Raw genomic sequence first — 24838 nt, 5'->3', positions numbered from 1 at the left:
CGATACATAAATTCGATCAAGTCTGCTGGCACCGTTCTGATAAAAATGTGTGTACTGCGTTGTGACAGGATGAAAATGTCGCCAAACATCGATCAGATCATTGGTCACAATTAGTTGCGAAAGTTCCGGGCACATGGTAGCCGTTGGAAATTGATCGACAGCGGCAGTAACACAGTTAAAGTCACCGCCGACTATTACATTGCGGGATGACGCAAAGAACGGAACTACATCTTGGTTAAAAAACACAGATCGAGCACGTTTGTGGTCGGTGCCACTCGGCGCGTATACATTAATAAAGGTGACATCCTGGATCGTACATGTAAGGAGGCGGCCATTCGGTAAAGATTGAACGTCAGTTGGTTGCAATCCTTTTTTATAAAGAACGGCGGTGCCACAAGTACCGTCAACATTTATGTTATAGATGACATCATAACCAGGAACGTTATCGAATCGCTGAACTGTAACTTCTTGGAGCAATGCAATGTCATAGCCTCCCAAAGTTAAAAAGTCAATAAAACATGCAATCTTGTGCGCAGCTAGTATGCGATTGACATTTAGTAATAAAACTGAGAAAATCTTTAGATGTTGACGAGCGGCGGCCATTTAAAACACAGACATTCAAATATTAGCAAGAAATAGGAGAAACGAAAGCTGCATGTTGCGTTTGAAGCATGCTAATATATTGCCAAGAAGCGCTGCAATTTATCACGTAACACGTGGACAATACAGTGTAGAAAATATCCTTCATCGTGCAGGAACTGCAGAACAGAAGTCTCATGTGAAATGGGCACGAACTGCAGCGGGCCCGCCTAAAAGCCGCTAGTGGGCTCCAGGGTCGTCCTCCTCCTGCTTCCACCAGGGCGTCTCCGCTGGTCGGTCGGTCTGCTGGTCGCGACCGCCAGCGGTGTCTGTGGACGTGGCTCCTTTCGCCTGTGTTGTCGCTGTACCGGCGGCCGACGTCACCGAATGCCTGCGCGTGCGCTGGGGGACCTGCTCGCTACTTTGCTCGCTTTTGCGCTTCGCAGCATGCGCACCCTGTTCGCGTGCCGTATTCAGGAGAACCTTGAGCTGTGCTGTTTGTTCCCTTATACGCTCCTGGCGCCCAGTGCTTTCAGAGGAAGGGGGGCACGATGTCTGAACCTCACTCTCACTGCCACTCTCTGATACAGGGCTGCACGGCATATCATCAGACTGCTGACTCCTAGTACCCTTATTTTTATTTTTCTTCGTACGCCCTTTCCTCGGTGCGAGGGGTACCTCTTCAGGTGGAGGAGGCGGGGGTAAGGTGATGTCCATCGCTTCCGGAATAGCAACTGGTGAATGCTCCGAAACATCTGGGATCTCCGGAGTAACTGCATCCGACGCTACAACAGCCGAGGACAAAATGGGAGCGTCTTCCATCCGGTCCTGTGGTGCCTCGACGGTAACAGTCACCTCACTTGGCACGTCCTCAGCACGAATGGGGTCGGCTTGTCGGGGTTGTGGTACGGTGCCCGCTACGATTTCACTCATTAGTGGCACAAAGTGGCCGCCGGTAGCCGCCGCGTCACTACGTGGGAGCTGCACGGGTCTTCGACGGGTACAGTCTGCACGTAAATGCTCAGTGGAATGACAAATTGAGCACGTGGGTGGCTGGCCGATATAACTCACTTGAGCTCTACAGCCCGCAATCATTACATAAGATGGAATGTGTCTCTTTAAATCAATGCGGACACTACGTACGCCACTATTAACCTGGTACCGGTACGCACTAGACCACTTTTCATTAACAACCGACAACACTACGCCGTACTGAGTTAGAGCACGTGCAATTAAATCGTTACCACATTCAGGAGGCACATTAAATACTCGGACCGTCCTAACGCCATAACCCGAGGGCACAATTTGAACATCACTGACTGTGCCATTGATATGCCTAAATTTACGCACGCCGCCAAATTTCTCTACAAACTTTTCACAGATGTCACCGGAAAAGAACTTCAAAAATAGCGAATATTGCGCAAAATCCAATTGAAATGTGTCTACTAGATCTTCCGGGATTTTCAAATCTTCAAATATAAATTCGTGGATTTCAAACGCGGTGGGCCGCAAAGCATTTCTATCGAACACAAACTGTGCAGTGTTTGTCCTAGTAATTGCCGACATGGTACTCACGTTGATTAAACTTGAACACGTGGACCTCGAAACACTCGCTGAGCGCCGCCCCGCGATGTAAACAAAGCCGCAACCGCTCCGCCGCTCCGCGCGATGTGCGCGGATATGCTGTCCGAATGCGTCTGGATGTGCTCCCCTAGCCTACCTCGAAATGCGCCTGCCAGGTACCACCACCTTCGGCCGCTGCCGACAGGCGGGAAGCCGACACAGTGCGGCGCCGGGGCACTCGCTTGTGCGGTGGTGGTGTAATGGTCAGCATAGTTGCCTTCCAAGCAGTTGATCCGGGTTCGATTCCCGGCCACCGCAGCAGGCTTTTAATTTCGCGTTTGAGTACTTTTGCCACGCGCCTTGAAATTAATGTTTTTTTTTCCTCCCTGTTACTCGCTGCAGACCAGCCTGTAGTGTGTCTCGACTTGTCTCGACTTTGCGAGAGCTGACGCTCTCAAATCGGCCTATATCAAAACAACAAGCACGAGAAACGACTGAGAGAGGTAAGGAGAGGCGAGGCGATGGACACACAGCACGCCCCTTCATTTGACGGTGGCGTCTCCCTGACCGAATCGGGCTGTGGCTCCGAAAACAAAGGAGAAAGAAAAATAGGAAGTAAAACTGCCGACAGTACCCTGTGTTCCGATGCACTTACCCGCCCAAGTACTGACAAGGGCCAAAGTTGTTACGCATCGGCAATCGGACATTTCCTTTCGTTTTCTCTTTATCGGTTGAGAACCAGTGTTTTGTGCACACTATGGCCATTGGCGAGTGAATGCTGTAGCGCTTCCCGACAGGTCGGGTTTGGAACCTCTGTCAACTTCCACGCAGGGTGGTCATCACACTCGCCAGCTGAAATCGGCGCTGCCTTTTCGTAGTAGTAAAAGCGTAGTGGCCCGTGGGGGGATCGAACCCACGACCTTCGCGTTATTAGCACGACGCTCTAACCAACTGAGCTAACGGGCCTCGACAGATGCAGTTGCTCAGGCCTACGCTGGAACCGTGTGGCATGAAGCCATACACCATTTCTATGGCCGTCGTGTGTCTGCTTCCCTCGTCTATATTCTGCTGACTGTCACGAAACAGTAGCTATATTGCGAGCAGGACGGGAAACGGCAGCTCGGACAGCTCAAACTTGTCACGAGTAGTGTGGAAAAAATTCCGTTCCGGTACCGGGAATCGAACCCGGGCCTCCTGGGTGAAAGCCAGGTATCCTAGCCACTAGACCACACCGGATCTGTGCGTCTCTTCGACGGTTCGGACGGTCCCTTGTCGCATTTCGTGCCGAGTCCCGCGTCGGCGCCCATCTCTCTTTGCGAGCATCTTTGCGCATGCTGACTGGCAAGGCGCGCACCTCAAACGTCTCAGAGCAATGCTTTTGGCTTCATGCTCTGCTGGGAGAAGAGAAAAAGGGAAGCTGTAAGTAGCAATAACAGGAAGTAAACATTTTCCCGCTGAAGCGTTGTGGATAACAAACAAGAAATAAGTTGGGGCCCCAGCAACAGCACCACCATCAGTCACAGAAAATTAAATGCCCCGGGTGAGGATCGAACTCACGACCTTAAGATTATGAGACTTACGCGCTGCCTACTGCGCTACCGAGGCACCGGTGAACCCTTTGTCCTGGAAACTGGGTAAGTATCATACCCAATGTTAGACGTGAAGACACTGTACTTCCTGGATAACGTGTTCTGTTTGCTACACGTCCATTGCCGGTCCAGTTAATTGCGGTGTTGCTGCAGCTTTTGCAACGATAGGCAGCACTCCTTGTCGTTAAAGTTCAGTGCCTCGGAGGCACCTGGACACAGCAACTTGTGAGGCCAGGCCGACGCTAGTCTGTAGAACATGATGCGAGCGTCCCAGTGGGGACCCGCTAGTGCTGCGTTCTCGGTTCTTCTCAAAGGAATCCAGCTACACATTCTTGTGGATCGTGCATGTAAAGCGCGCAAGCCACACGGCAGCATTACCGCGGGAAAAGCAAAATGATGCATCGGCCGGGAATCGAACCCGGGCCGCCCGCGTGGCAGGCGAGCATTCTACCACTGAACCACCGATGCTCCGGCCGGTAGCAACTTCACGCTGCTTCCCGAGCAGTTGTCTTGAGGGAAAGTGGGACTGTCGTCAAGCGCCATAGCATTCTGTCGAGAAGATGCTGCAGACGCTGAACCCTGCACTGTACTGCTTAAAATCGCCACCAGAACGCGGTCCTCTGCGTACTCTTGCGTCACCGGAGCCGACTCTTGCCAAAGGATGCGAAATGTGCGCGGATATGCTGTCCGAATGCGTCTGGATGTGCTCCCCTAGCCTACCTCGAAATGCGCCTGCCAGGTACCACCACCTTCGGCCGCTGCCGACAGGCGGGAAGCCGACACAGTGCGGCGCCGGGGCACTCGCTTGTGCGGTGGTGGTGTAATGGTCAGCATAGTTGCCTTCCAAGCAGTTGATCCGGGTTCGATTCCCGGCCACCGCAGCAGGCTTTTAATTTCGCGTTTGAGTACTTTTGCCACGCGCCTTGAAATTAATGTTTTTTTTTCCTCCCTGTTACTCGCTGCAGACCAGCCTGTAGTGTGTCTCGACTTTGCGAGAGCTGACGCTCTCAAATCGGCCTATATCAAAACAACAAGCACGAGAAACGACTGAGAGAGGTAAGGAGAGGCGAGGCGATGGACACACAGCACGCCCCTTCATTTGACGGTGGCGTCTCCCTGACCGAATCGGGCTGTGGCTCCGAAAACAAAGGAGAAAGAAAAATAGGAAGTAAAACTGCCGACAGTACCCTGTGTTCCGATGCACTTACCCGCCCAAGTACTGACAAGGGCCAAAGTTGTTACGCATCGGCAATCGGACATTTCCTTTCGTTTTCTCTTTATCGGTTGAGAACCAGTGTTTTGTGCACACTATGGCCATTGGCGAGTGAATGCTGTAGCGCTTCCCGACAGGTCGGGTTTGGAACCTCTGTCAACTTCCACGCAGGGTGGTCATCACACTCGCCAGCTGAAATCGGCGCTGCCTTTTCGTAGTAGTAAAAGCGTAGTGGCCCGTGGGGGGATCGAACCCACGACCTTCGCGTTATTAGCACGACGCTCTAACCAACTGAGCTAACGGGCCTCGACAGATGCAGTTGCTCAGGCCTACGCTGGAACCGTGTGGCATGAAGCCATACACCATTTCTATGGCCGTCGTGTGTCTGCTTCCCTCGTCTATATTCTGCTGACTGTCACGAAACAGTAGCTATATTGCGAGCAGGACGGGAAACGGCAGCTCGGACAGCTCAAACTTGTCACGAGTAGTGTGGAAAAAATTCCGTTCCGGTACCGGGAATCGAACCCGGGCCTCCTGGGTGAAAGCCAGGTATCCTAGCCACTAGACCACACCGGATCTGTGCGTCTCTTCGACGGTTCGGACGGTCCCTTGTCGCATTTCGTGCCGAGTCCCGCGTCGGCGCCCATCTCTCTTTGCGAGCATCTTTGCGCATGCTGACTGGCAAGGCGCGCACCTCAAACGTCTCAGAGCAATGCTTTTGGCTTCATGCTCTGCTGGGAGAAGAGAAAAAGGGAAGCTGTAAGTAGCAATAACAGGAAGTAAACATTTTCCCGCTGAAGCGTTGTGGATAACAAACAAGAAATAAGTTGGGGCCCCAGCAACAGCACCACCATCAGTCACAGAAAATTAAATGCCCCGGGTGAGGATCGAACTCACGACCTTAAGATTATGAGACTTACGCGCTGCCTACTGCGCTACCGAGGCACCGGTGAACCCTTTGTCCTGGAAACTGGGTAAGTATCATACCCAATGTTAGACGTGAAGACACTGTACTTCCTGGATAACGTGTTCTGTTTGCTACACGTCCATTGCCGGTCCAGTTAATTGCGGTGTTGCTGCAGCTTTTGCAACGATAGGCAGCACTCCTTGTCGTTAAAGTTCAGTGCCTCGGAGGCACCTGGACACAGCAACTTGTGAGGCCAGGCCGACGCTAGTCTGTAGAACATGATGCGAGCGTCCCAGTGGGGACCCGCTAGTGCTGCGTTCTCGGTTCTTCTCAAAGGAATCCAGCTACACATTCTTGTGGATCGTGCATGTAAAGCGCGCAAGCCACACGGCAGCATTACCGCGGGAAAAGCAAAATGATGCATCGGCCGGGAATCGAACCCGGGCCGCCCGCGTGGCAGGCGAGCATTCTACCACTGAACCACCGATGCTCCGGCCGGTAGCAACTTCACGCTGCTTCCCGAGCAGTTGTCTTGAGGGAAAGTGGGACTGTCGTCAAGCGCCATAGCATTCTGTCGAGAAGATGCTGCAGACGCTGAACCCTGCACTGTACTGCTTAAAATCGCCGCCAGAACGCGGTCCTCTGCGTACTCTTGCGTCACCGGAGCCGACTCTTGCCAAAGGATGCGAAATGTGCGCGGATATGCTGTCCGAATGCGTCTGGATGTGCTCCCCTAGCCTACCTCGAAATGCGCCTGCCAGGTACCACCACCTTCGGCCGCTGCCGACAGGCGGGAAGCCGACACAGTGCGGCGCCGGGGCACTCGCTTGTGCGGTGGTGGTGTAATGGTCAGCATAGTTGCCTTCCAAGCAGTTGATCCGGGTTCGATTCCCGGCCACCGCAGCAGGCTTTTAATTTCGCGTTTGAGTACTTTTGCCACGCGCCTTGAAATTAATGTTTTTTTTTCCTCCCTGTTACTCGCTGCAGACCAGCCTGTAGTGTGTCTCGACTTTGCGAGAGCTGACGCGAGAGCTGACGCTCTCAAATCGGCCTATATCAAAACAACAAGCACGAGAAACGACTGAGAGAGGTAAGGAGAGGCGAGGCGATGGACACACAGCACGCCCCTTCATTTCACGGTGGCGTCTCCCTGACCGAATCGGGCTGTGGCTCCGAAAACAAAGGAGAAAGAAAAATAGGAAGTAAAACTGCCGACAGTACCCTGTGTTCCGATGCACTTACCCGCCCAAGTACTGACAAGGGCCAAAGTTGTTACGCATCGGCAATCGGACATTTCCTTTCGTTTTCTCTTTATCGGTTGAGAACCAGTGTTTTGTGCACACTATGACCATTGGCGAGTGAATGCTGTAGCGCTTCCCGACAGGTCGGGTTTGGAACCTCTGTCAACTTCCACGCAGGGTGGTCATCACACTCGCCAGCTGAAATCGGCGCTGCCTTTTCGTAGTAGTAAAAGCGTAGTGGCCCGTGGGGGGATCGAACCCACGACCTTCGCGTTATTAGCACGACGCTCTAACCAACTGAGCTAACGGGCCTCGACAGATGCAGTTGCTCAGGCCTACGCTGGAACCGTGTGGCATGAAGCCATACACCATTTCTATGGCCGTCGTGTGTCTGCTTCCCTCGTCTATATTCTGCTGACTGTCACGAAACAGTAGCTATATTGCGAGCAGGACGGGAAACGGCAGCTCGGACAGCTCAAACTTGTCACGAGTAGTGTGGAAAAAATTCCGTTCCGGTACCGGGAATCGAACCCGGGCCTCCTGGGTGAAAGCCAGGTATCCTAGCCACTAGACCACACCGGATCTGTGCGTCTCTTCGACGGTTCGGACGGTCCCTTGTCGCATTTCGTGCCGAGTCCCGCGTCGGCGCCCATCTCTCTTTGCGAGCATCTTTGCGCATGCTGACTGGCAAGGCGCGCACCTCAAACGTCTCAGAGCAATGCTTTTGGCTTCATGCTCTGCTGGGAGAAGAGAAAAAGGGAAGCTGTAAGTAGCAATAACAGGAAGTAAACATTTTCCCGCTGAAGCGTTGTGGATAACAAACAAGAAATAAGTTGGGGCCCCAGCAACAGCACCACCATCAGTCACAGAAAATTAAATGCCCCGGGTGAGGATCGAACTCACGACCTTAAGATTATGAGACTTACGCGCTGCCTACTGCGCTACCGAGGCACCGGTGAACCCTTTGTCCTGGAAACTGGGTAAGTATCATACCCAATGTTAGACGTGAAGACACTGTACTTCCTGGATAACGTGTTCTGTTTGCTACACGTCCATTGCCGGCCCAGTTAATTGCGGTGTTGCTGCAGCTTTTGCAACGATAGGCAGCACTCCTTGTCGTTAAAGTTCAGTGCCTCGGAGGCACCTGGACACAGCAACTTGTGAGGCCAGGCCGACGCTAGTCTGTAGAACATGATGCGAGCGTCCCAGTGGGGACCCGCTAGTGCTGCGTTCTCGGTTCTTCTCAAAGGAATCCAGCTACACATTCTTGTGGATCGTGCATGTAAAGCGCGCAAGCCACACGGCAGCATTACCGCGGGAAAAGCAAAATGATGCATCGGCCGGGAATCGAACCCGGGCCGCCCGCGTGGCAGGCGAGCATTCTACCACTGAACCACCGATGCTCCGGCCGGTAGCAACTTCACGCTGCTTCCCGAGCAGTTGTCTTGAGGGAAAGTGGGACTGTCGTCAAGCGCCATAGCATTCTGTCGAGAAGATGCTGCAGACGCTGAACCCTGCACTGTACTGCTTAAAATCGCCGCCAGAACGCGGTCCTCTGCGTACTCTTGCGTCACCGGAGCCGACTCTTGCCAAAGGATACGAAATGTGCGCGGATATGCTGTCCGAATGCGTCTGGATGTGCTCCCCTAGCCTACCTCGAAATGCGCCTGCCAGGTACCACCACCTTCGGCCGCTGCCGACAGGCGGGAAGCCGACACAGTGCGGCGCCGGGGCACTCGCTTGTGCGGTGGTGGTGTAATGGTCAGCATAGTTGCCTTCCAAGCAGTTGATCGGGGTTCGATTCCCGGCCACCGCAGCAGGCTTTTAATTTCGCGTTTGAGTACTTTTGCCACGCGCCTTGAAATTAATGTTTTTTTTTCCTCCCTGTTACTCGCTGCAGACCAGCCTGTAGTGTGTCTCGACTTGTCTCGACTTTGCGAGAGCTGACGCGAGAGCTGACGCTCTCAAATCGGCCTATATCAAAACAACAAGCACGAGAAACGACTGAGAGAGGTAAGGAGAGGCGAGGCGATGGACACACAGCACGCCCCTTCATTTCACGGTGGCGTCTCCCTGACCGAATCGGGCTGTGGCTCCGAAAACAAAGGAGAAAGAAAAATAGGAAGTAAAACTGCCGACAGTACCCTGTGTTCCGATGCACTTACCCGCCCAAGTACTGACAAGGGCCAAAGTTGTTACGCATCGGCAATCGGACATTTCCTTTCGTTTTCTCTTTATCGGTTGAGAACCAGTGTTTTGTGCACACTATGGCCATTGGCGAGTGAATGCTGTAGCGCTTCCCGACAGGTCGGGTTTGGAACCTCTGTCAACTTCCACGCAGGGTGGTCATCACACTCGCCAGCTGAAATCGGCGCTGCCTTTTCGTAGTAGTAAAAGCGTAGTGGCCCGTGGGGGGATCGAACCCACGACCTTCGCGTTATTAGCACGACGCTCTAACCAACTGAGCTAACGGGCCTCGACAGATGCAGTTGCTCAGGCCTACGCTGGAACCGTGTGGCATGAAGCCATACACCATTTCTATGGCCGTCGTGTGTCTGCTTCCCTCGTCTATATTCTGCTGACTGTCACGAAACAGTAGCTATATTGCGAGCAGGACGGGAAACGGCAGCTCGGACAGCTCAAACTTGTCACGAGTAGTGTGGAAAAAATTCCGTTCCGGTACCGGGAATCGAACCCGGGCCTCCTGGGTGAAAGCCAGGTATCCTAGCCACTAGACCACACCGGATCTGTGCGTCTCTTCGACGGTTCGGACGGTCCCTTGTCGCATTTCGTGCCGAGTCCCGCGTCGGCGCCCATCTCTCTTTGCGAGCATCTTTGCGCATGCTGACTGGCAAGGCGCGCACCTCAAACGTCTCAGAGCAATGCTTTTGGCTTCATGCTCTGCTGGGAGAAGAGAAAAAGGGAAGCTGTAAGTAGCAATAACAGGAAGTAAACATTTTCCCGCTGAAGCGTTGTGGATAACAAACAAGAAATAAGTTGGGGCCCCAGCAACAGCACCACCATCAGTCACAGAAAATTAAATGCCCCAGGTGAGAATCGAACTCACGACCTTAAGATTATGAGACTTACGCGCTGCCTACTGCGCTACCGAGGCACCGGTGAACCCTTTGTCCTGGAAACTGGGTAAGTATCATACCCAATGTTAGACGTGAAGACACTGTACTTCCTGGATAACGTGTTCTGTTTGCTACACGTCCATTGCCGGCCCAGTTAATTGCGGTGTTGCTGCAGCTTTTGCAACGATAGGCAGCACTCCTTGTCGTTAAAGTTCAGTGCCTCGGAGGCACCTGGACACAGCAACTTGTGAGGCCAGGCCGACGCTAGTCTGTAGAACATGATGCGAGCGTCCCAGTGGGGACCCGCTAGTGCTGCGTTCTCGGTTCTTCTCAAAGGAATCCAGCTACACATTCTTGTGGATCGTGCATGTAAAGCGCGCAAGCCACACGGCAGCATTACCGCGGGAAAAGCAAAATGATGCATCGGCCGGGAATCGAACCCGGGCCGCCCGCGTGGCAGGCGAGCATTCTACCACTGAACCACCGATGCTCCGGCCGGTAGCAACTTCACGCTGCTTCCCGAGCAGTTGTCTTGAGGGAAAGTGGGACTGTCGTCAAGCGCCATAGCATTCTGTCGAGAAGATGCTGCAGACGCTGAACCCTGCACTGTACTGCTTAAAATCGCCGCCAGAACGCGGTCCTCTGCGTACTCTTGCGTCACCGGAGCCGACTCTTGCCAAAGGATGCGAAATGTGCGCGGATATGCTGTCCGAATGCGTCTGGATGTGCTCCCCTAGCCTACCTCGAAATGCGCCTGCCAGGTACCACCACCTTCGGCCGCTGCCGACAGGCGGGAAGCCGACACAGTGCGGCGCCGGGGCACTCGCTTGTGCGGTGGTGGTGTAATGGTCAGCATAGTTGCCTTCCAAGCAGTTGATCCGGGTTCGATTCCCGGCCACCGCAGCAGGCTTTTAATTTCGCGTTTGAGTACTTTTGCCACGCGCCTTGAAATTAATGTTTTTTTTCCCTCCCTGTTACTCGCTGCAGACCAGCCTGTAGTGTGTCTCGACTTGTCTCGACTTTGCGAGAGCTGACGCGAGAGCTGACGCTCTCAAATCGGCCTATATCAAAACAACAAGCACGAGAAACGACTGAGAGAGGTAAGGAGAGGCGAGGCGATGGACACACAGCACGCCCCTTCATTTCACGGTGGCGTCTCCCTGACCGAATCGGGCTGTGGCTCCGAAAACAAAGGAGAAAGAAAAATAGGAAGTAAAACTGCCGACAGTACCCTGTGTTCCGATGCACTTACCCGCCCAAGTACTGACAAGGGCCAAAGTTGTTACGCATCGGCAATCGGACATTTCCTTTCGTTTTCTCTTTATCGGTTGAGAACCAGTGTTTTGTGCACACTATGGCCATTGGCGAGTGAATGCTGTAGCGCTTCCCGACAGGTCGGGTTTGGAACCTCTGTCAACTTCCACGCAGGGTGGTCATCACACTCGCCAGCTGAAATCGGCGCTGCCTTTTCGTAGTAGTAAAAGCGTAGTGGCCCGTGGGGGGATCGAACCCACGACCTTCGCGTTATTAGCACGACGCTCTAACCAACTGAGCTAACGGGCCTCGACAGATGCAGTTGCTCAGGCCTACGCTGGAACCGTGTGGCATGAAGCCATACACCATTTCTATGGCCGTCGTGTGTCTGCTTCCCTCGTCTATATTCTGCTGACTGTCACGAAACAGTAGCTATATTGCGAGCAGGACGGGAAACGGCAGCTCGGACAGCTCAAACTTGTCACGAGTAGTGTGGAAAAAATTCCGTTCCGGTACCGGGAATCGAACCCGGGCCTCCTGGGTGAAAGCCAGGTATCCTAGCCACTAGACCACACCGGATCTGTGCGTCTCTTCGACGGTTCGGACGGTCCCTTGTCGCATTTCGTGCCGAGTCCCGCGTCGGCGCCCATCTCTCTTTGCGAGCATCTTTGCGCATGCTGACTGGCAAGGCGCGCACCTCAAACGTCTCAGAGCAATGCTTTTGGCTTCATGCTCTGCTGGGAGAAGAGAAAAAGGGAAGCTGTAAGTAGCAATAACAGGAAGTAAACGTTTTCCCGCTGAAGCGTTGTGGATAACAAACAAGAAATAAGTTGGGGCCCCAGCAACAGCACCACCATCAGTCACAGAAAATTAAATGCCCCGGGTGAGGATCGAACTCACGACCTTAAGATTATGAGACTTACGCGCTGCCTACTGCGCTACCTTTTTTTTTTTTTTTTTTTTTTTTTTTTGAACCACTTTTTTTTTCCTCTTTTTTTTTTTTTTTTTTTTTTTTATGAGGATCTTCCAGAAGGGATCCATTCTTCCACCAGAACTCAATCCATTTCTTCTAGGTGAGTGAGGCGTTAACGGCAAAAAAAAAAAAATGATGACACTATCAACTATGTTAAGCAGTGTCGAACTAAAGTACCTTTTCTGGTTAGGATTAATAAATAAATAAATAAGAAATAAGTGATTAAAAAGGAATCTTCTCCTTTGTTGGTGCAAAATATAAGAAAACGAAAAGTGTTTGTTTTTTTTCTCTAGTGTTGTCTTCACATCTTTCGTCTGTTATTGTCCTCTGCTGCTCCTCAATGATGTAGCGAATAGTCGGTTTCGCCTTACTTCGAAAGAAGGTTAAACATGCATTCATGTCTCGTGGTATAGTTTCGGGCGTTCTTTAAATATTACGTTCCCCGTCATGGCAAGACTGACGGGTCGAGTGTCGAATCGCATATCACACAATGGTCTTGCTTAAAAAGTTGGCAAAGGTCGCCTTGTAGTTACGTTCGCGTGCGATCATGCTGTGCTGCAGGGTCAGGTATAGAACGAAATCGTCTTTGTTCTTATCGCCAGTACTAAAAATATAGTGCACTGTGTGACCTATTATCCAGTTGACAGCATTCCGCTTTGTCCTGGGAAATGGGATTGCTTCAGGGTTGAGAAAGTCAGCTGGCGTTATCGCAGATGGTGAGGTCCTCTTGATGCTCGACAGTTTCTGTCGGGCGTAACCCCATATATCTTTCGTGGTACCACAGACGAAACGGTGTTCTTCGCTGTCTATGAGATTACACGTGACACACATTGGCGAGTCCTGCAAATGAATTGCATGAAGCCTGGACTGCGTCGGGATTTTTCTATTGACGGCAGCGTACCACGTCGCCTTTACTTGCGAAGGTAAGTAGGGGCTGTGGATGTTTTGCCACGTCGCGTCCCAGTTGTAGTTTGGAAATTTTTGTTCGATAACATTCCGTGATTTAGTTGCCACAAAGGAGTTGTAGATTGCCTTAACTGTCGTCAAATTCTTTTCAGAGACTGTTGTATGGACATAACTATACTCTAAGAGAAAACTCTTGAAGTGGTAGAGCGCAGTCGGTATATGGTGCACATCAATTGGCGGTTGAAGATCAGTCGGTGCGATTTCATTCAGGACAAGAGCGGTCAGACTGGTCGGTGACTGTTTCCATAGCTTGTAAGTTTTGCAGAAATAAAGAGCTTTCGCTTTTTTGTGTACATCGGTGAGACTGAGTCCGCCATCTCGCGTTGGGAGCGTCAAGGTGTCATATCGAACTTTAAAGATCTGGCCACGACATACAAAGTGTCCAAGCGCGGACAGCATGCATTTGGCTATATCGGTGGGGATGGGCAAAACTTGAGCCACATAATTGATTTTGGCAGTGATATAAATATTGGCCAATTCAACCTTTTGAAGCTCGTCCAATTTCCTGACGCTATGTAACTTCGCACAAGCACGAATTTTGTTGAGCAATTGCTTATAATTGGCGGCAATGGTGTGGCGGATGGTGTTCCGAAAATCGACACCGAGACACGTCATCCTAGTGATCTCTTTAAGCTGGCCATGACCGATCGCGCCTATGCCTTGCCCAACGTTCATGATCCCTGATTTCGTCCAATGCAGTTTCGCACCAGATGCCTTTTCATATTGTGAGATGATCAGGAGACCCCTCTCGACCTCATTGACATTCATAGCTAGGAAGGTAACATCATCAGCGTAAGCTCGGCACACTATCTTCTGCCCGTGTATGTGGAGTCCTTGTAAACGTTCCGTCAAGGTGACTAGCAGCGGTTCGATCGCAATGGCAAACAGCGCCATCGACATAGGGCAGCCCTGCCTAACAGAACTGTTTATCGGGACGGCGCGACTTGGCTGACCGTTAACGACAAGTTTGGATGTACTATTCCGTAACAATTTCTGTATGATGCTGATGAACTGCGGAGGAAAACCCAGAGTCTGCATTATCTGGAAAAGGTAAGGATGGTTCACTCTGTCGAAAGCCTGTGCGAAATCTAAAGTTACGATAGCACATCGGATTTTGCAAGCGTCCGCAACAGAAATCACATCTCGATAGTCTGATAATGTCTGATATATAGCTCTGTCCTTTCCAACACTCGTTTGATGTGATCCAATGACGGTATGCATCACAGTTTTCATTCTCGTTGCGAGAATGCGAGCAAAAATTTTGTAGTCGCTGTTGAGCAACGTAATGGGTCGCAAAGTTGCGACGGTGTTATTGCTCGTCCGTTTCGGGAGTAAGACTACAAGTCCTTCACTGAATGGCGGAGGAATGGGCATGTCCGGTTGGAGAAGTTCGTTGCAGAGCACCGTCAGCTTTGTCTTCAGTTGTGGCCAGAAGACTTGATAAAGTTCCACCGGGAGACCGTCACATCCGGGAGATTTGTTTTTTGGACTGTGGAACACCACATCTTCCAGTTCATCTTCCGTTACATCGGTGACGAGTTCGGCTACATCCGCAGGGCGAAGCCTGTGCGTTAAGCTGCTCCGGAACTCTGCAAGGGCTTCGTCGTCGGTAGGTTTATTGGACATCAAGTCAGTGTAATAAGTTTGAACGGCGTCTCTGATATCGTGTTGCCGAGTTAGAATCGTGCCGTCTTCGGATTGTAGTTCAGTTAAGATCTTTGTCCGTGCTCGTTTAGTTTCACGTATCAGGTGATAAATGGATGGCTGTTCGCCTTTTGCCATAGTCGAAACCCGACCTCTAATTTTGTAACCTTCCATCTGTTTTCGTTTCAAAAGTAATATTTTTGCTTGCAGTCTTTTAATGCGGGGGTAGTTGTCAATCACAGTGGCATCAAGAGTATATAAGTCTCGAAGACATTGATAATAAAACTCCATCGTTCTCTTAAACCACCAGTTCTTATTCCGGGAATATTGTATCATGGATTTACGAATTTTCGGTTTAGCGCATTCGAGCCACCATTGCAATGCCGAGCCGTACGTACTGAATTTAGCTTCACTTTCATTCCACGCTCGAGTGAAGGCTTCTCTGCATTCAGGATCGTCTAAATGTGCAACATTTAGTTTCCATAGTCCTTTGCCTCGGTAGGTTTCCTGTTTCCCCAAATTCAGCGTGCAAATATAAGCCGCATGGTCGGAGAAACTGGTTGGCCAGACCTCAGTTTGTAAAATTCGCTGTCTGAGAGTGTCCGATACGTAAATGCGGTCCAATCTACTCGCTGAATGATTCGTGACGTGAGTAAAACCAGGTGTTGTACCAAACTTGTGCTCCCACGTATCGACTAAACGTAAATCCTTGACGATCTGTTCTAATTCAATCGATTTATTGAAATGCGGCGTCTGATCTTTGGCGTTAAGTACACAGTTAAAATCTCCCGCCAATATTAGGTGGTCATATTGTGTTGCAAAAAGCGGAAGTATTTCTTCCTTGAAAAAGTCCGCTCGGCGTCGCCTATTAGTTGAGCCGGATGGTGCATACAGATTTAGGAGTCTAACATTATTGATAGTCACGCCAATTCCCCTACAACTTATGAGTCGTTCTACATTCTGGACGATAATTCCTTCTTTCGTGAGAATAGCGGTGCCTAAATCGGAACCGTGTCCCGGATTGGCCGTCACATTATAACCGGGAATGTGGTTCAAAGCAATGTCGGCGACCTCCTGAAGCAAGAGGATATCAATGTCGGCGGCGTATAAGAGGTCTACGATGTTGTCGAGTTTGAGGGAACTGCGGATTTTATTTATATTTAATGTACCAATTTTATACGCCTGCTGATCAGTCATTCACGCTCTTACGAGAGTAAGAAGGAATCGGCGCCGTTTTAAAAGAAGTCAGAGTCCTCTTCTTTGTTTGCCTGCCGTGGATCCAGTAACTTATCATCATGTGCCGGTTCTACTGCCGTAGAAGGCTGTTCGGGAAATCGGGAAGTGACTGGAATATCAGTTGCATCAGCGTCCATGTGTTCGACCTCTGGTTCCGCCGCCCAGTCTATAGTGCTGGGGTTCTTGGACGCAAGAGGATGATGTTGTCGTTGTTCTTTTAAACAATGATCAACATCGTCACTGCACATGGGAGACACCTGGCCGGTAGCATCGCGAGAGGGCTCAGTTAGCGTGATTGCACGATCTTCATCCCGCAGGTGTGCAGAAGTTAGCGCCTGTTGTCGGGAGGATTCTGGTGATTTTGCACTGACTTTGTCCATGATTTGCTGCACCTTTCCCCGCAACGACGCCGCCGCCTCTTCCGCACCCTGGCGGGCGATTCTGCGTTTCTTGTTCTTCCGCGGGGATTTAGCAGGTGGACAACGCTCATCGGAATCCGAGATTTCATGGTGGGGTTGTGGGGAACGACATTCAGCAGTCACAGTCCTGACCTGCGTCTCTGAGGAGGTGGAATTTTGTTCTGTTGACAGAGTCGGGGACTGCGCTACGGAATCAACCACGTCACTCACACTCAGGTGTTGCTCTTGTCGCTCAGAAATGTCAACAAGTTGCTCGGCCGTTGGAGGAAGGGTTGGTTGGGGGCGAATGTCTACTTCGGTATCCATGGGCAGTTGGTCGGTCGGTTGGTCGCGAGCCACCGAAGCGTAAGTGGTGGACAAAATAGTCATCTCCGCGGACTTCACCGGTTCACCTGTCGGCAGCTGCACAACACGTCTTTGAATACATTCAGAACGAATATGACCTGGAGAATTGCAAGCTGCACACGTTCGTGGTTGACCATCATAAATGACGATACCTCGATAACCGCAAACGTTAATGTAAGACGGAATATGTCGTAATAAGTCCACCTTCAACTGCCTGACACCGTTCAAAACCGGATATTTGTGAGCACCGGACCATTTTTCTGCAAAATTACTGAGGACCTTCCCAAAGGGTGCAATAACAAGATTGATCGCATCTGTAGGAACTTCAAAGGGTAGCTCAAAAATTCGAATTGTTCGAATACCAAGTCCCACATGATCGACAGTAACTTCGCCAATATTTCCATCACTGTGTTTAAACTTAAGCTTACCACCGGTATTATTGACAACTCGTTCGCATAACTCAGGGTTTTTCAGCTTCAAGTACATCACACTACTCACAATTGACAAGTGAAAACCAACAGTATCTTCAAACGGAACTTGAACAACTTCCTCTAACCAATCCTCAATTTCGAAAGATTTAGGTCGAGCAAAACGTCGATCAAAGGTAAATTTCAGAGTGTCCTTTCTACTAAGTTGAGCCATTACTTCATTTTCGAACGTTGACAGAATATCTAACTACTGCGAAGCGCCGGCGAAAACGCACAGACTTACACAGCGGATGTAAACAAAGCCAGCCGCAGAGCGAAGCACAGCACGACGAACCGCTCGCCACCGCCGCTGCAGGCAGACTGCGCTACCGAGACACCGGTGAACCCTTTGTCCTGGAAACTTGGTAAGTATCATACGCAATGTTAGACGTGAAGACACTGTACTTCCTGGATAACGTGTTCTGTTTGCTACACGTCCATTGCCGGCCCAGTTAATTGCGGTGTTGCTGCAGCTTTTGCAACGATAGGCAGCACTCCTTGTCGTTAAAGTTCAGTGCCTCGGAGGCACCTGGACACAGCAACTTGTGAGGCCAGGCCGACGCTAGTCTGTAGAACATGATGCGAGCGTCCCAGTGGGGACCCGCTAGTGCTGCGTTCTCGGTTCTTCTCAAAGGAATCCAGCTACACATTCTTGTGGATCGTGCATGTAAAGCGCGCAAGCCACACGGCAGCATTACCGCGGGAAAAGCAAAATGATGCATCGGCCGGGAATCGAACCCGGGCCGCCCGCGTGGCAGGCGAGCATTCTACAACTGAACCACCGATGCTCCGGCCGGTAGCAACTTCACGCTGCTTCCCGAGCAGTTGTCTTGAGGGAAAGTGGGACTGTCGTCAAGCGCCATAGCATTCTGTCGAGAAGATGCTGCAGACGCTGAACCCTGCACTGTACTGCTTAAAATCGCCGCCAGAACGCGGTCCTCTGCGTACTCTTGCGTCACCGGAGCCGACTCTTGCCAAAGGATGCGAAATGTGCGCGGATATGCTGTCCGAATGCGTCTGGATGTGCTCCCCTAGCCTACCTCGAAATGCGCCTGCCAGGTACCACCACCTTCGGCCGCTGCCGACAGGCGGGAAGCCGACACAGTGCGGCGCCGGGGCACTCGCTTGTGCGGTGGTGGTGTAATGGTCAGCATAGTTGCCTTCCAAGCAGTTGATCCGGGTTCGATTCCCGGCCACCGCAGCAGGCTTTTAATTGCGCGTTTGAGTACTTTTGCCACGCGCCTTGAAATTAATGTTTTTTTTTCCTCCCTGTTACTCGCTGCAGACCAGCCTGTAGTGTGTCTCGACTTGTCTCGACTTTGCGAGAGCTGACGCGAGAGCTGACGCTCTCAAATCGGCCTATATCAAAACAACAAGCACGAGAAACGACTGAGAGAGGTAAGGAGAGGCGAGGCGATGGACACACAGCACGCCCCTTCATTTCACGGTGGCGTCTCCCTGACCGAATCGGGCTGTGGCTCCGAAAACAAAGGAGAAAGAAAAATAGGAAGTAAAACTGCCGACAGTACCCTGTGTTCCGATGCACTTACCCGCCCAAGTACTGACAAGGGCCAAAGTTGTTACGCATCGGCAATCGGACATTTCCTTTCGTTTTCTCTTTATCGGTTGAGAACCAGTGTTTTGTGCACACTATGGCCATTGGCGAGTGAATGCTGTAGCGCTTCCCGACAGGTCGGGTTTGGAACCTCTGTCAACTTCCACGCAGGGTGGTCATCACACTCGCCAGCTGAAATCGGCGCTGCCTTTTCGTAGTAGTAAAAGCGTAGTGGCCCGTGGGGGGATCGAACCCACGACCTTCGCGTTATTAGCACGACGCTCTAACCAACTGAGCTAACGGGCCTCGACAGATGCAGTTGCTCAGGCCTACGCTGGAACCGTGTGGCATGAAGCCATACACCATTTCTATGGCCGTCGTGTGTCTGCTTCCCTCGTCTATATTCTGCTGACTGTCACGAAACAGTAGCTATATTGCGAGCAGGACGGGAAACGGCAGCTCGGACAGCTCAAACTTGTCACGAGTAGTGTGGAAAAAATTCCGTTCCGGTACCGGGAAACGAACCCGGGCCTCCTGGGTGAAAGCCAGGTAGACCACACCGGATCTGTGCGTCTCTTCGACGGTTCGGACGGTCCCTTGTCGCATTTCGTGCCGAGTCCCGCGTCGGCGCCCATCTCTCTTTGCGAGCATCTTTGCGCATGCTGACTGGCAAGGCGCGCACCTCAAACGTCTCAGAGCAATGCTTTTGGCTTCATGCTCTGCTGGGAGAAGAGAAAAAGGGAAGCTGTAAGTAGCAATAACAGGAAGTAAACATTTTCCCGCTGAAGCGTTGTGGATAACAAACAAGAAATAAGTTGGGGCCCCAGCAACAGCACCACCATCAGTCACAGAAAATTAAATGCCCCAGGTGAGGATCGAACTCACGACCTTAAGATTATGAGACTTACGCGCTGCCTACTGCGCTACCGAGGCACCGGGGAACCCTTTGTCCTGGAAACTGGGTAAGTATCATACCCAATGTTAGACGTGAAGACACTGTACTTCCTGGATAACGTGTTCTGTTTGCTACACGTCCATTGCCGGCCCAGTTAATTGCGGTGTTGCTGCAGCTTTTGCAACGATAGGCAGCACTCCTTGTCGTTAAAGTTCAGTGCCTCGGAGGCACCTGGACACAGCAACTTGTGAGGCCAGGCCGACGCTAGTCTGTAGAACATGATGCGAGCGTCCCAGTGGGGACCCGCTAGTGCTGCGTTCTCGGTTCTTCTCAAAGGAATCCAGCTACACATTCTTGTGGATCGTGCATGTAAAGCGCGCAAGCCACACGGCAGCATTACCGCGGGAAAAGCAAAATGATGCATCGGCCGGGAATCGAACCCGGGCCGCCCGCGTGGCAGGCGAGCATTCTACCACTGAACCACCGATGCTCCGGCCGGTAGCAACTTCACGCTGCTTCCCGAGCAGTTGTCTTGAGGGAAAGTGGGACTGTCGTCAAGCGCCATAGCATTCTGTCGAGAAGATGCTGCAGACGCTGAACCCTGCACTGTACTGCTTAAAATCGCCGCCAGAACGCGGTCCTCTGCGTACTCTTGCGTCACCGGAGCCGACTCTTGCCAAAGGATGCGAAATGTGCGCGGATATGCTGTCCGAATGCGTCTGGATGTGCTCCCCTAGCCTACCTCGAAATGCGCCTGCCAGGTACCACCACCTTCGGCCGCTGCCGACAGGCGGGAAGCCGACACAGTGCGGCGCCGGGGCACTCGCTTGTGCGGTGGTGGTGTAATGGTCAGCATAGTTGCCTTCCAAGCAGTTGATCCGGGTTCGATTCCCGGCCACCGCAGCAGGCTTTTAATTGCGCGTTTGAGTACTTTTGCCACGCGCCTTGAAATTAATGTTTTTTTTCCCTCCCTGTTACTCGCTGCAGACCAGCCTGTAGTGTGTCCCGACTTGTCTCGAGAGCTGACGCTCTCAAATCGGCCTATATCAAAACAACAAGCACGAGAAACGACTGAGAGAGGTAAGGAGAGGCGAGGCGATGGACACACAGCACGCCCCTTCATTTCACGGTGGCGTCTCCCTGACCGAATCGGGCTGTGGCTCCGAAAACAAAGGAGAAAGAAAAATAGGAAGTAAAACTGCCGACAGTACCCTGTGTTCCGATGCACTTACCCGCCCAAGTACTGACAAGGGCCAAAGTTGTTACGCATCGGCAATCGGACATTTCCTTTCGTTTTCTCTTTATCGGTTGAGAACCAGTGTTTTGTGCACACTATGGCCATTGGCGAGTGAATGCTGTAGCGCTTCCCGACAGGTCGGGTTTGGAACCTCTGTCAACTTCCACGCAGGGTGGTCATCACACTCGCCAGCTGAAATCGGCGCTGCCTTTTCGTAGTAGTAAAAGCGTAGTGGCCCGTGGGGGGATCGAACCCACGACCTTCGCGTTATTAGCACGACGCTCTAACCAACTGAGCTAACGGGCCTCGACAGATGCAGTTGCTCAGGCCTACGCTGGAACCGTGTGGCATGAAGCCATACACCATTTCTATGGCCGTCGTGTGTCTGCTTCCCTCGTCTATATTCTGCTGACTGTCACGAAACAGTAGCTATATTGCGAGCAGGACGGGAAACGGCAGCTCGGACAGCTCAAACTTGTCACGAGTAGTGTGGAAAAAATTCCGTTCCGGTACCGGGAATCGAACCCGGGCCTCCTGGGTGAAAGCCAAGTATCCTAGCCACTAGACCACACCGGATCTGTGCGTCTCTTCGACGGTTCGGACGGTCCCTTGTCGCATTTCGTGCCGAGTCCCGCGTCGGCGCCCATCTCTCTTTGCGAGCATCTTTGCGCATGCTGACTGGCAAGGCGCGCACCTCAAACGTCTCAGAGCAATGCTTTTGGCTTCATGCTCTGCTGGGAGAAGAGAAAAAGGGAAGCTGTAAGTAGCAATAACAGGAAGTAAACGTTTTCCCGCTGAAGCGTTGTGGATAACAAACAAGAAATAAGTTGGGGCCCCAGCAACAGCACCACCATCAGTCACAGAAAATTAAATGCCCCGGGTGAGGATCGAACTCACGACCTTAAGATTATGAGACTTACGCGCTGCCTACTGCGCTACCGAGACACCGGTGAACCCTTTGTCCTGGAAACTGGGTAAGTATCATACGCAATGTTAGACGTGAAGACACTGTACTTCCTGGATAACGTGTTCTGTTTGCTACACGTCCATTGCCGGCCCAGTTAATTGCGGTGTTGCTGCAGCTTTTGCAACGATAGGCAGCACTCCTTGTCGTTAAAGTTCAGTGCCTCGGAGGCACCTGGACACAGCAACTTGTGAGGCCAGGCCGACGCTAGTCTGTAGAACATGATGCGAGCGTCCCAGTGGGGACCCGCTAGTGCTGCGTTCTCGGTTCTTCTCAAAGGAATCCAGCTACACATTCTTGTGGATCGTGCATGTAAAGCGCGCAAGCCACACGGCAGCATTACCGCGGGAAAAGCAAAATGATGCATCGGCCGGGAATCGAACCCGGGCCGCCCGCGTGGCAGGCGAGCATTCTACCACTGAACCACCGATGCTCCGGCCGGTAGCAACTTCACGCTGCTTCCCGAGCAGTTGTCTTGAGGGAAAGTGGGACTGTCGTCAAGCGCCATAGCATTCTGTCGAGAAGATGCTGCAGACGCTGAACCCTGCACTGTACTGCTTAAAATCGCCGCCAGAACGCGGTCCTCTGCGTACTCTTGCGTCACCGGAGCCGACTCTTGCCAAAGGATGCGAAATGTGCGCGGATATGCTGTCCGAATGCGTCTGGATGTGCTCCCCTAGCCTACCTCGAAATGCGCCTGCCAGGTACCACCACCTTCGGCCGCTGCCGACAGGCGGGAAGCCGACACAGTGCGGCGCCGGGGCACTCGCTTGTGCGGTGGTGGTGTAATGGTCAGCATAGTTGCCTTCCAAGCAGTTGATCCGGGTTCGATTCCCGGCCACCGCAGCAGGCTTTTAATTGCGCGTTTGAGTACTTTTGCCACGCGCCTTGAAATTAATGTTTTTTTTTCCTCCCTGTTACTCGCTGCAGACCAGCCTGTAGTGTGTCTCGACTTGTCTCGACTTTGCGAGAGCTGACGCGAGAGCTGACGCTCTCAAATCGGCCTATATCAAAACAACAAGCACGAGAAACGACTGAGAGAGGTAAGGAGAGGCGAGGCGATGGACACACAGCACGCCCCTTCATTTCACGGTGGCGTCTCCCTGACCGAATCGGGCTGTGGCTCCGAAAACAAAGGAGAAAGAAAAATAGGAAGTAAAACTGCCGACAGTACCCTGTGTTCCGATGCACTTACCCGCCCAAGTACTGACAAGGGCCAAAGTTGTTACGCATCGGCAATCGGACATTTCCTTTCGTTTTCTCTTTATCGGTTGAGAACCAGTGTTTTGTGCACACTATGGCCATTGGCGAGTGAATGCTGTAGCGCTTCCCGACAGGTCGGGTTTGGAACCTCTGTCAACTTCCACGCAGGGTGGTCATCACACTCGCCAGCTGAAATCGGCGCTGCCTTTTCGTAGTAGTAAAAGCGTAGTGGCCCGTGGGGGGATCGAACCCACGACCTTCGCGTTATTAGCACGACGCTCTAACCAACTGAGCTAACGGGCCTCGACAGATGCAGTTGCTCAGGCCTACGCTGGAACCGTGTGGCATGAAGCCATACACCATTTCTATGGCCGTCGTGTGTCTGCTTCCCTCGTCTATATTCTGCTGACTGTCACGAAACAGTAGCTATATTGCGAGCAGGACGGGAAACGGCAGCTCGGACAGCTCAAACTTGTCACGAGTAGTGTGGAAAAAATTCCGTTCCGGTACCGGGAAACGAACCCGGGCCTCCTGGGTGAAAGCCAGGTATCCTAGCCACTAGACCACACCGGATCTGTGCGTCTCTTCGACGGTTCGGACGGTCCCTTGTCGCATTTCGTGCCGAGTCCCGCGTCGGCGCCCATCTCTCTTTGCGAGCATCTTTGCGCATGCTGACTGGCAAGGCGCGCACCTCAAACGTCTCAGAGCAATGCTTTTGGCTTCATGCTCTGCTGGGAGAAGAGAAAAAGGGAAGCTGTAAGTAGCAATAACAGGAGGTAAACATTTTCCCGCTGAAGCGTTGTGGATAACAAACAAGAAATAAGTTGGGGCCCCAGCAACAGCACCACCATCAGTCACAGAAAATTAAATGCCCCAGGTGAGGATCGAACTCACGACCTTAAGATTATGAGACTTACGCGCTGCCTACTGCGCTACCGAGGCACCGGTGAACCCTTTGTCCTGGAAACTGGGTAAGTATCATACCCAATGTTAGACGTGAAGACACTGTACTTCCTGGATAACGTGTTCTGTTTGCTACACGTCCATTGCCGGCCCAGTTAATTGCGGTGTTGCTGCAGCTTTTGCAACGATAGGCAGCACTCATTGTCGTTAAAGTTCAGTGCCTCGGAGGCACCTGGACACAGCAACTTGTGAGGCCAGGCCGACGCTAGTCTGTAGAACATGATGCGAGCGTCCCAGTGGGGACCCGCTAGTGCTGCGTTCTCGGTTCTTCTCAAAGGAATCCAGCTACACATTCTTGTGGATCGTGCATGTAAAGCGCGCAAGCCACACGGCAGCATTACCGCGGGAAAAGCAAAATGATGCATCGGCCGGGAATCGAACCCGGGCCGCCCGCGTGGCAGGCGAGCATTCTACCACTTTTTTTTTTTTTAATTTTTTTTTTTATTTTTATTTTTTATAGGGCCTCCCAACTCCCCTTATAGCCCTCCTTACTCTCACTAAATTATGCCTTCTTCGGCGAGCTTCAACGCTATAGTTGCTGGACTGTC

At 51.9% G+C, this 24838-nt stretch overlaps 37 non-coding genes across 37 annotated transcripts; 8 read left to right on the top strand and 29 right to left on the bottom strand.

Moving 5' to 3' along the window:
* The first annotated feature begins 2388 nt into the window (after positions 1-2388).
* On the top strand, positions 2389-2460 carry Trnag-ucc (transfer RNA glycine (anticodon UCC)). Its single transcript has one exon. It is a non-coding gene; the product is annotated as a tRNA-Gly (tRNA).
* A 574-nt stretch (positions 2461-3034) lies between these two features.
* Trnai-aau (transfer RNA isoleucine (anticodon AAU)) lies at positions 3035-3108 on the bottom strand. The gene has a single exon. It is a non-coding gene; the product is annotated as a tRNA-Ile (tRNA).
* A 198-nt stretch (positions 3109-3306) lies between these two features.
* On the bottom strand, positions 3307-3378 carry Trnae-uuc (transfer RNA glutamic acid (anticodon UUC)). The gene has a single exon. It is a non-coding gene; the product is annotated as a tRNA-Glu (tRNA).
* A 296-nt stretch (positions 3379-3674) lies between these two features.
* Trnam-cau (transfer RNA methionine (anticodon CAU)) lies at positions 3675-3747 on the bottom strand. The gene has a single exon. It is a non-coding gene; the product is annotated as a tRNA-Met (tRNA).
* Positions 3748-4128: 381 nt separating this feature from the next.
* On the bottom strand, positions 4129-4199 carry Trnag-gcc (transfer RNA glycine (anticodon GCC)). The gene has a single exon. It is a non-coding gene; the product is annotated as a tRNA-Gly (tRNA).
* Positions 4200-4540: 341 nt separating this feature from the next.
* On the top strand, positions 4541-4612 carry Trnag-ucc (transfer RNA glycine (anticodon UCC)). Its single transcript has one exon. It is a non-coding gene; the product is annotated as a tRNA-Gly (tRNA).
* Positions 4613-5176: 564 nt separating this feature from the next.
* On the bottom strand, positions 5177-5250 carry Trnai-aau (transfer RNA isoleucine (anticodon AAU)). The gene has a single exon. It is a non-coding gene; the product is annotated as a tRNA-Ile (tRNA).
* Positions 5251-5448: 198 nt separating this feature from the next.
* On the bottom strand, positions 5449-5520 carry Trnae-uuc (transfer RNA glutamic acid (anticodon UUC)). The gene has a single exon. It is a non-coding gene; the product is annotated as a tRNA-Glu (tRNA).
* A 296-nt stretch (positions 5521-5816) lies between these two features.
* Positions 5817-5889, bottom strand: Trnam-cau (transfer RNA methionine (anticodon CAU)). The gene has a single exon. It is a non-coding gene; the product is annotated as a tRNA-Met (tRNA).
* Positions 5890-6270: 381 nt separating this feature from the next.
* Trnag-gcc (transfer RNA glycine (anticodon GCC)) lies at positions 6271-6341 on the bottom strand. Its single transcript has one exon. It is a non-coding gene; the product is annotated as a tRNA-Gly (tRNA).
* A 341-nt stretch (positions 6342-6682) lies between these two features.
* Trnag-ucc (transfer RNA glycine (anticodon UCC)) lies at positions 6683-6754 on the top strand. Its single transcript has one exon. It is a non-coding gene; the product is annotated as a tRNA-Gly (tRNA).
* A 576-nt stretch (positions 6755-7330) lies between these two features.
* Positions 7331-7404, bottom strand: Trnai-aau (transfer RNA isoleucine (anticodon AAU)). Its single transcript has one exon. It is a non-coding gene; the product is annotated as a tRNA-Ile (tRNA).
* Positions 7405-7602: 198 nt separating this feature from the next.
* On the bottom strand, positions 7603-7674 carry Trnae-uuc (transfer RNA glutamic acid (anticodon UUC)). The gene has a single exon. It is a non-coding gene; the product is annotated as a tRNA-Glu (tRNA).
* A 296-nt stretch (positions 7675-7970) lies between these two features.
* Positions 7971-8043, bottom strand: Trnam-cau (transfer RNA methionine (anticodon CAU)). The gene has a single exon. It is a non-coding gene; the product is annotated as a tRNA-Met (tRNA).
* Positions 8044-8424: 381 nt separating this feature from the next.
* Trnag-gcc (transfer RNA glycine (anticodon GCC)) lies at positions 8425-8495 on the bottom strand. The gene has a single exon. It is a non-coding gene; the product is annotated as a tRNA-Gly (tRNA).
* Positions 8496-8836: 341 nt separating this feature from the next.
* Trnag-ucc (transfer RNA glycine (anticodon UCC)) lies at positions 8837-8908 on the top strand. The gene has a single exon. It is a non-coding gene; the product is annotated as a tRNA-Gly (tRNA).
* Positions 8909-9494: 586 nt separating this feature from the next.
* Positions 9495-9568, bottom strand: Trnai-aau (transfer RNA isoleucine (anticodon AAU)). The gene has a single exon. It is a non-coding gene; the product is annotated as a tRNA-Ile (tRNA).
* Positions 9569-9766: 198 nt separating this feature from the next.
* Trnae-uuc (transfer RNA glutamic acid (anticodon UUC)) lies at positions 9767-9838 on the bottom strand. Its single transcript has one exon. It is a non-coding gene; the product is annotated as a tRNA-Glu (tRNA).
* A 296-nt stretch (positions 9839-10134) lies between these two features.
* Positions 10135-10207, bottom strand: Trnam-cau (transfer RNA methionine (anticodon CAU)). The gene has a single exon. It is a non-coding gene; the product is annotated as a tRNA-Met (tRNA).
* A 381-nt stretch (positions 10208-10588) lies between these two features.
* Trnag-gcc (transfer RNA glycine (anticodon GCC)) lies at positions 10589-10659 on the bottom strand. Its single transcript has one exon. It is a non-coding gene; the product is annotated as a tRNA-Gly (tRNA).
* A 341-nt stretch (positions 10660-11000) lies between these two features.
* Trnag-ucc (transfer RNA glycine (anticodon UCC)) lies at positions 11001-11072 on the top strand. Its single transcript has one exon. It is a non-coding gene; the product is annotated as a tRNA-Gly (tRNA).
* Positions 11073-11658: 586 nt separating this feature from the next.
* On the bottom strand, positions 11659-11732 carry Trnai-aau (transfer RNA isoleucine (anticodon AAU)). Its single transcript has one exon. It is a non-coding gene; the product is annotated as a tRNA-Ile (tRNA).
* Positions 11733-11930: 198 nt separating this feature from the next.
* Positions 11931-12002, bottom strand: Trnae-uuc (transfer RNA glutamic acid (anticodon UUC)). Its single transcript has one exon. It is a non-coding gene; the product is annotated as a tRNA-Glu (tRNA).
* Positions 12003-18190: 6188 nt separating this feature from the next.
* On the bottom strand, positions 18191-18261 carry Trnag-gcc (transfer RNA glycine (anticodon GCC)). The gene has a single exon. It is a non-coding gene; the product is annotated as a tRNA-Gly (tRNA).
* A 341-nt stretch (positions 18262-18602) lies between these two features.
* Trnag-ucc (transfer RNA glycine (anticodon UCC)) lies at positions 18603-18674 on the top strand. Its single transcript has one exon. It is a non-coding gene; the product is annotated as a tRNA-Gly (tRNA).
* A 586-nt stretch (positions 18675-19260) lies between these two features.
* Trnai-aau (transfer RNA isoleucine (anticodon AAU)) lies at positions 19261-19334 on the bottom strand. The gene has a single exon. It is a non-coding gene; the product is annotated as a tRNA-Ile (tRNA).
* A 554-nt stretch (positions 19335-19888) lies between these two features.
* On the bottom strand, positions 19889-19961 carry Trnam-cau (transfer RNA methionine (anticodon CAU)). Its single transcript has one exon. It is a non-coding gene; the product is annotated as a tRNA-Met (tRNA).
* Positions 19962-20342: 381 nt separating this feature from the next.
* On the bottom strand, positions 20343-20413 carry Trnag-gcc (transfer RNA glycine (anticodon GCC)). The gene has a single exon. It is a non-coding gene; the product is annotated as a tRNA-Gly (tRNA).
* A 341-nt stretch (positions 20414-20754) lies between these two features.
* On the top strand, positions 20755-20826 carry Trnag-ucc (transfer RNA glycine (anticodon UCC)). Its single transcript has one exon. It is a non-coding gene; the product is annotated as a tRNA-Gly (tRNA).
* A 566-nt stretch (positions 20827-21392) lies between these two features.
* Positions 21393-21466, bottom strand: Trnai-aau (transfer RNA isoleucine (anticodon AAU)). The gene has a single exon. It is a non-coding gene; the product is annotated as a tRNA-Ile (tRNA).
* A 198-nt stretch (positions 21467-21664) lies between these two features.
* Trnae-uuc (transfer RNA glutamic acid (anticodon UUC)) lies at positions 21665-21736 on the bottom strand. Its single transcript has one exon. It is a non-coding gene; the product is annotated as a tRNA-Glu (tRNA).
* A 296-nt stretch (positions 21737-22032) lies between these two features.
* On the bottom strand, positions 22033-22105 carry Trnam-cau (transfer RNA methionine (anticodon CAU)). The gene has a single exon. It is a non-coding gene; the product is annotated as a tRNA-Met (tRNA).
* Positions 22106-22486: 381 nt separating this feature from the next.
* Positions 22487-22557, bottom strand: Trnag-gcc (transfer RNA glycine (anticodon GCC)). The gene has a single exon. It is a non-coding gene; the product is annotated as a tRNA-Gly (tRNA).
* Positions 22558-22898: 341 nt separating this feature from the next.
* On the top strand, positions 22899-22970 carry Trnag-ucc (transfer RNA glycine (anticodon UCC)). The gene has a single exon. It is a non-coding gene; the product is annotated as a tRNA-Gly (tRNA).
* A 586-nt stretch (positions 22971-23556) lies between these two features.
* Positions 23557-23630, bottom strand: Trnai-aau (transfer RNA isoleucine (anticodon AAU)). The gene has a single exon. It is a non-coding gene; the product is annotated as a tRNA-Ile (tRNA).
* Positions 23631-23828: 198 nt separating this feature from the next.
* Positions 23829-23900, bottom strand: Trnae-uuc (transfer RNA glutamic acid (anticodon UUC)). The gene has a single exon. It is a non-coding gene; the product is annotated as a tRNA-Glu (tRNA).
* Positions 23901-24196: 296 nt separating this feature from the next.
* Trnam-cau (transfer RNA methionine (anticodon CAU)) lies at positions 24197-24269 on the bottom strand. Its single transcript has one exon. It is a non-coding gene; the product is annotated as a tRNA-Met (tRNA).
* Between the last annotated feature and the right edge of the window lie 569 nt (positions 24270-24838).

The sequence above is a fragment of the Schistocerca gregaria genome, chromosome 2 (genome assembly GCF_023897955.1).
Source record: "Schistocerca gregaria isolate iqSchGreg1 chromosome 2, iqSchGreg1.2, whole genome shotgun sequence".
Lineage (NCBI taxonomy): Eukaryota > Metazoa > Arthropoda > Insecta > Orthoptera > Acrididae > Schistocerca > Schistocerca gregaria.
The sequence above is the reverse complement of the archived record's forward strand: the minus strand, read 5'-3'. Positions and strand labels throughout refer to the sequence as shown.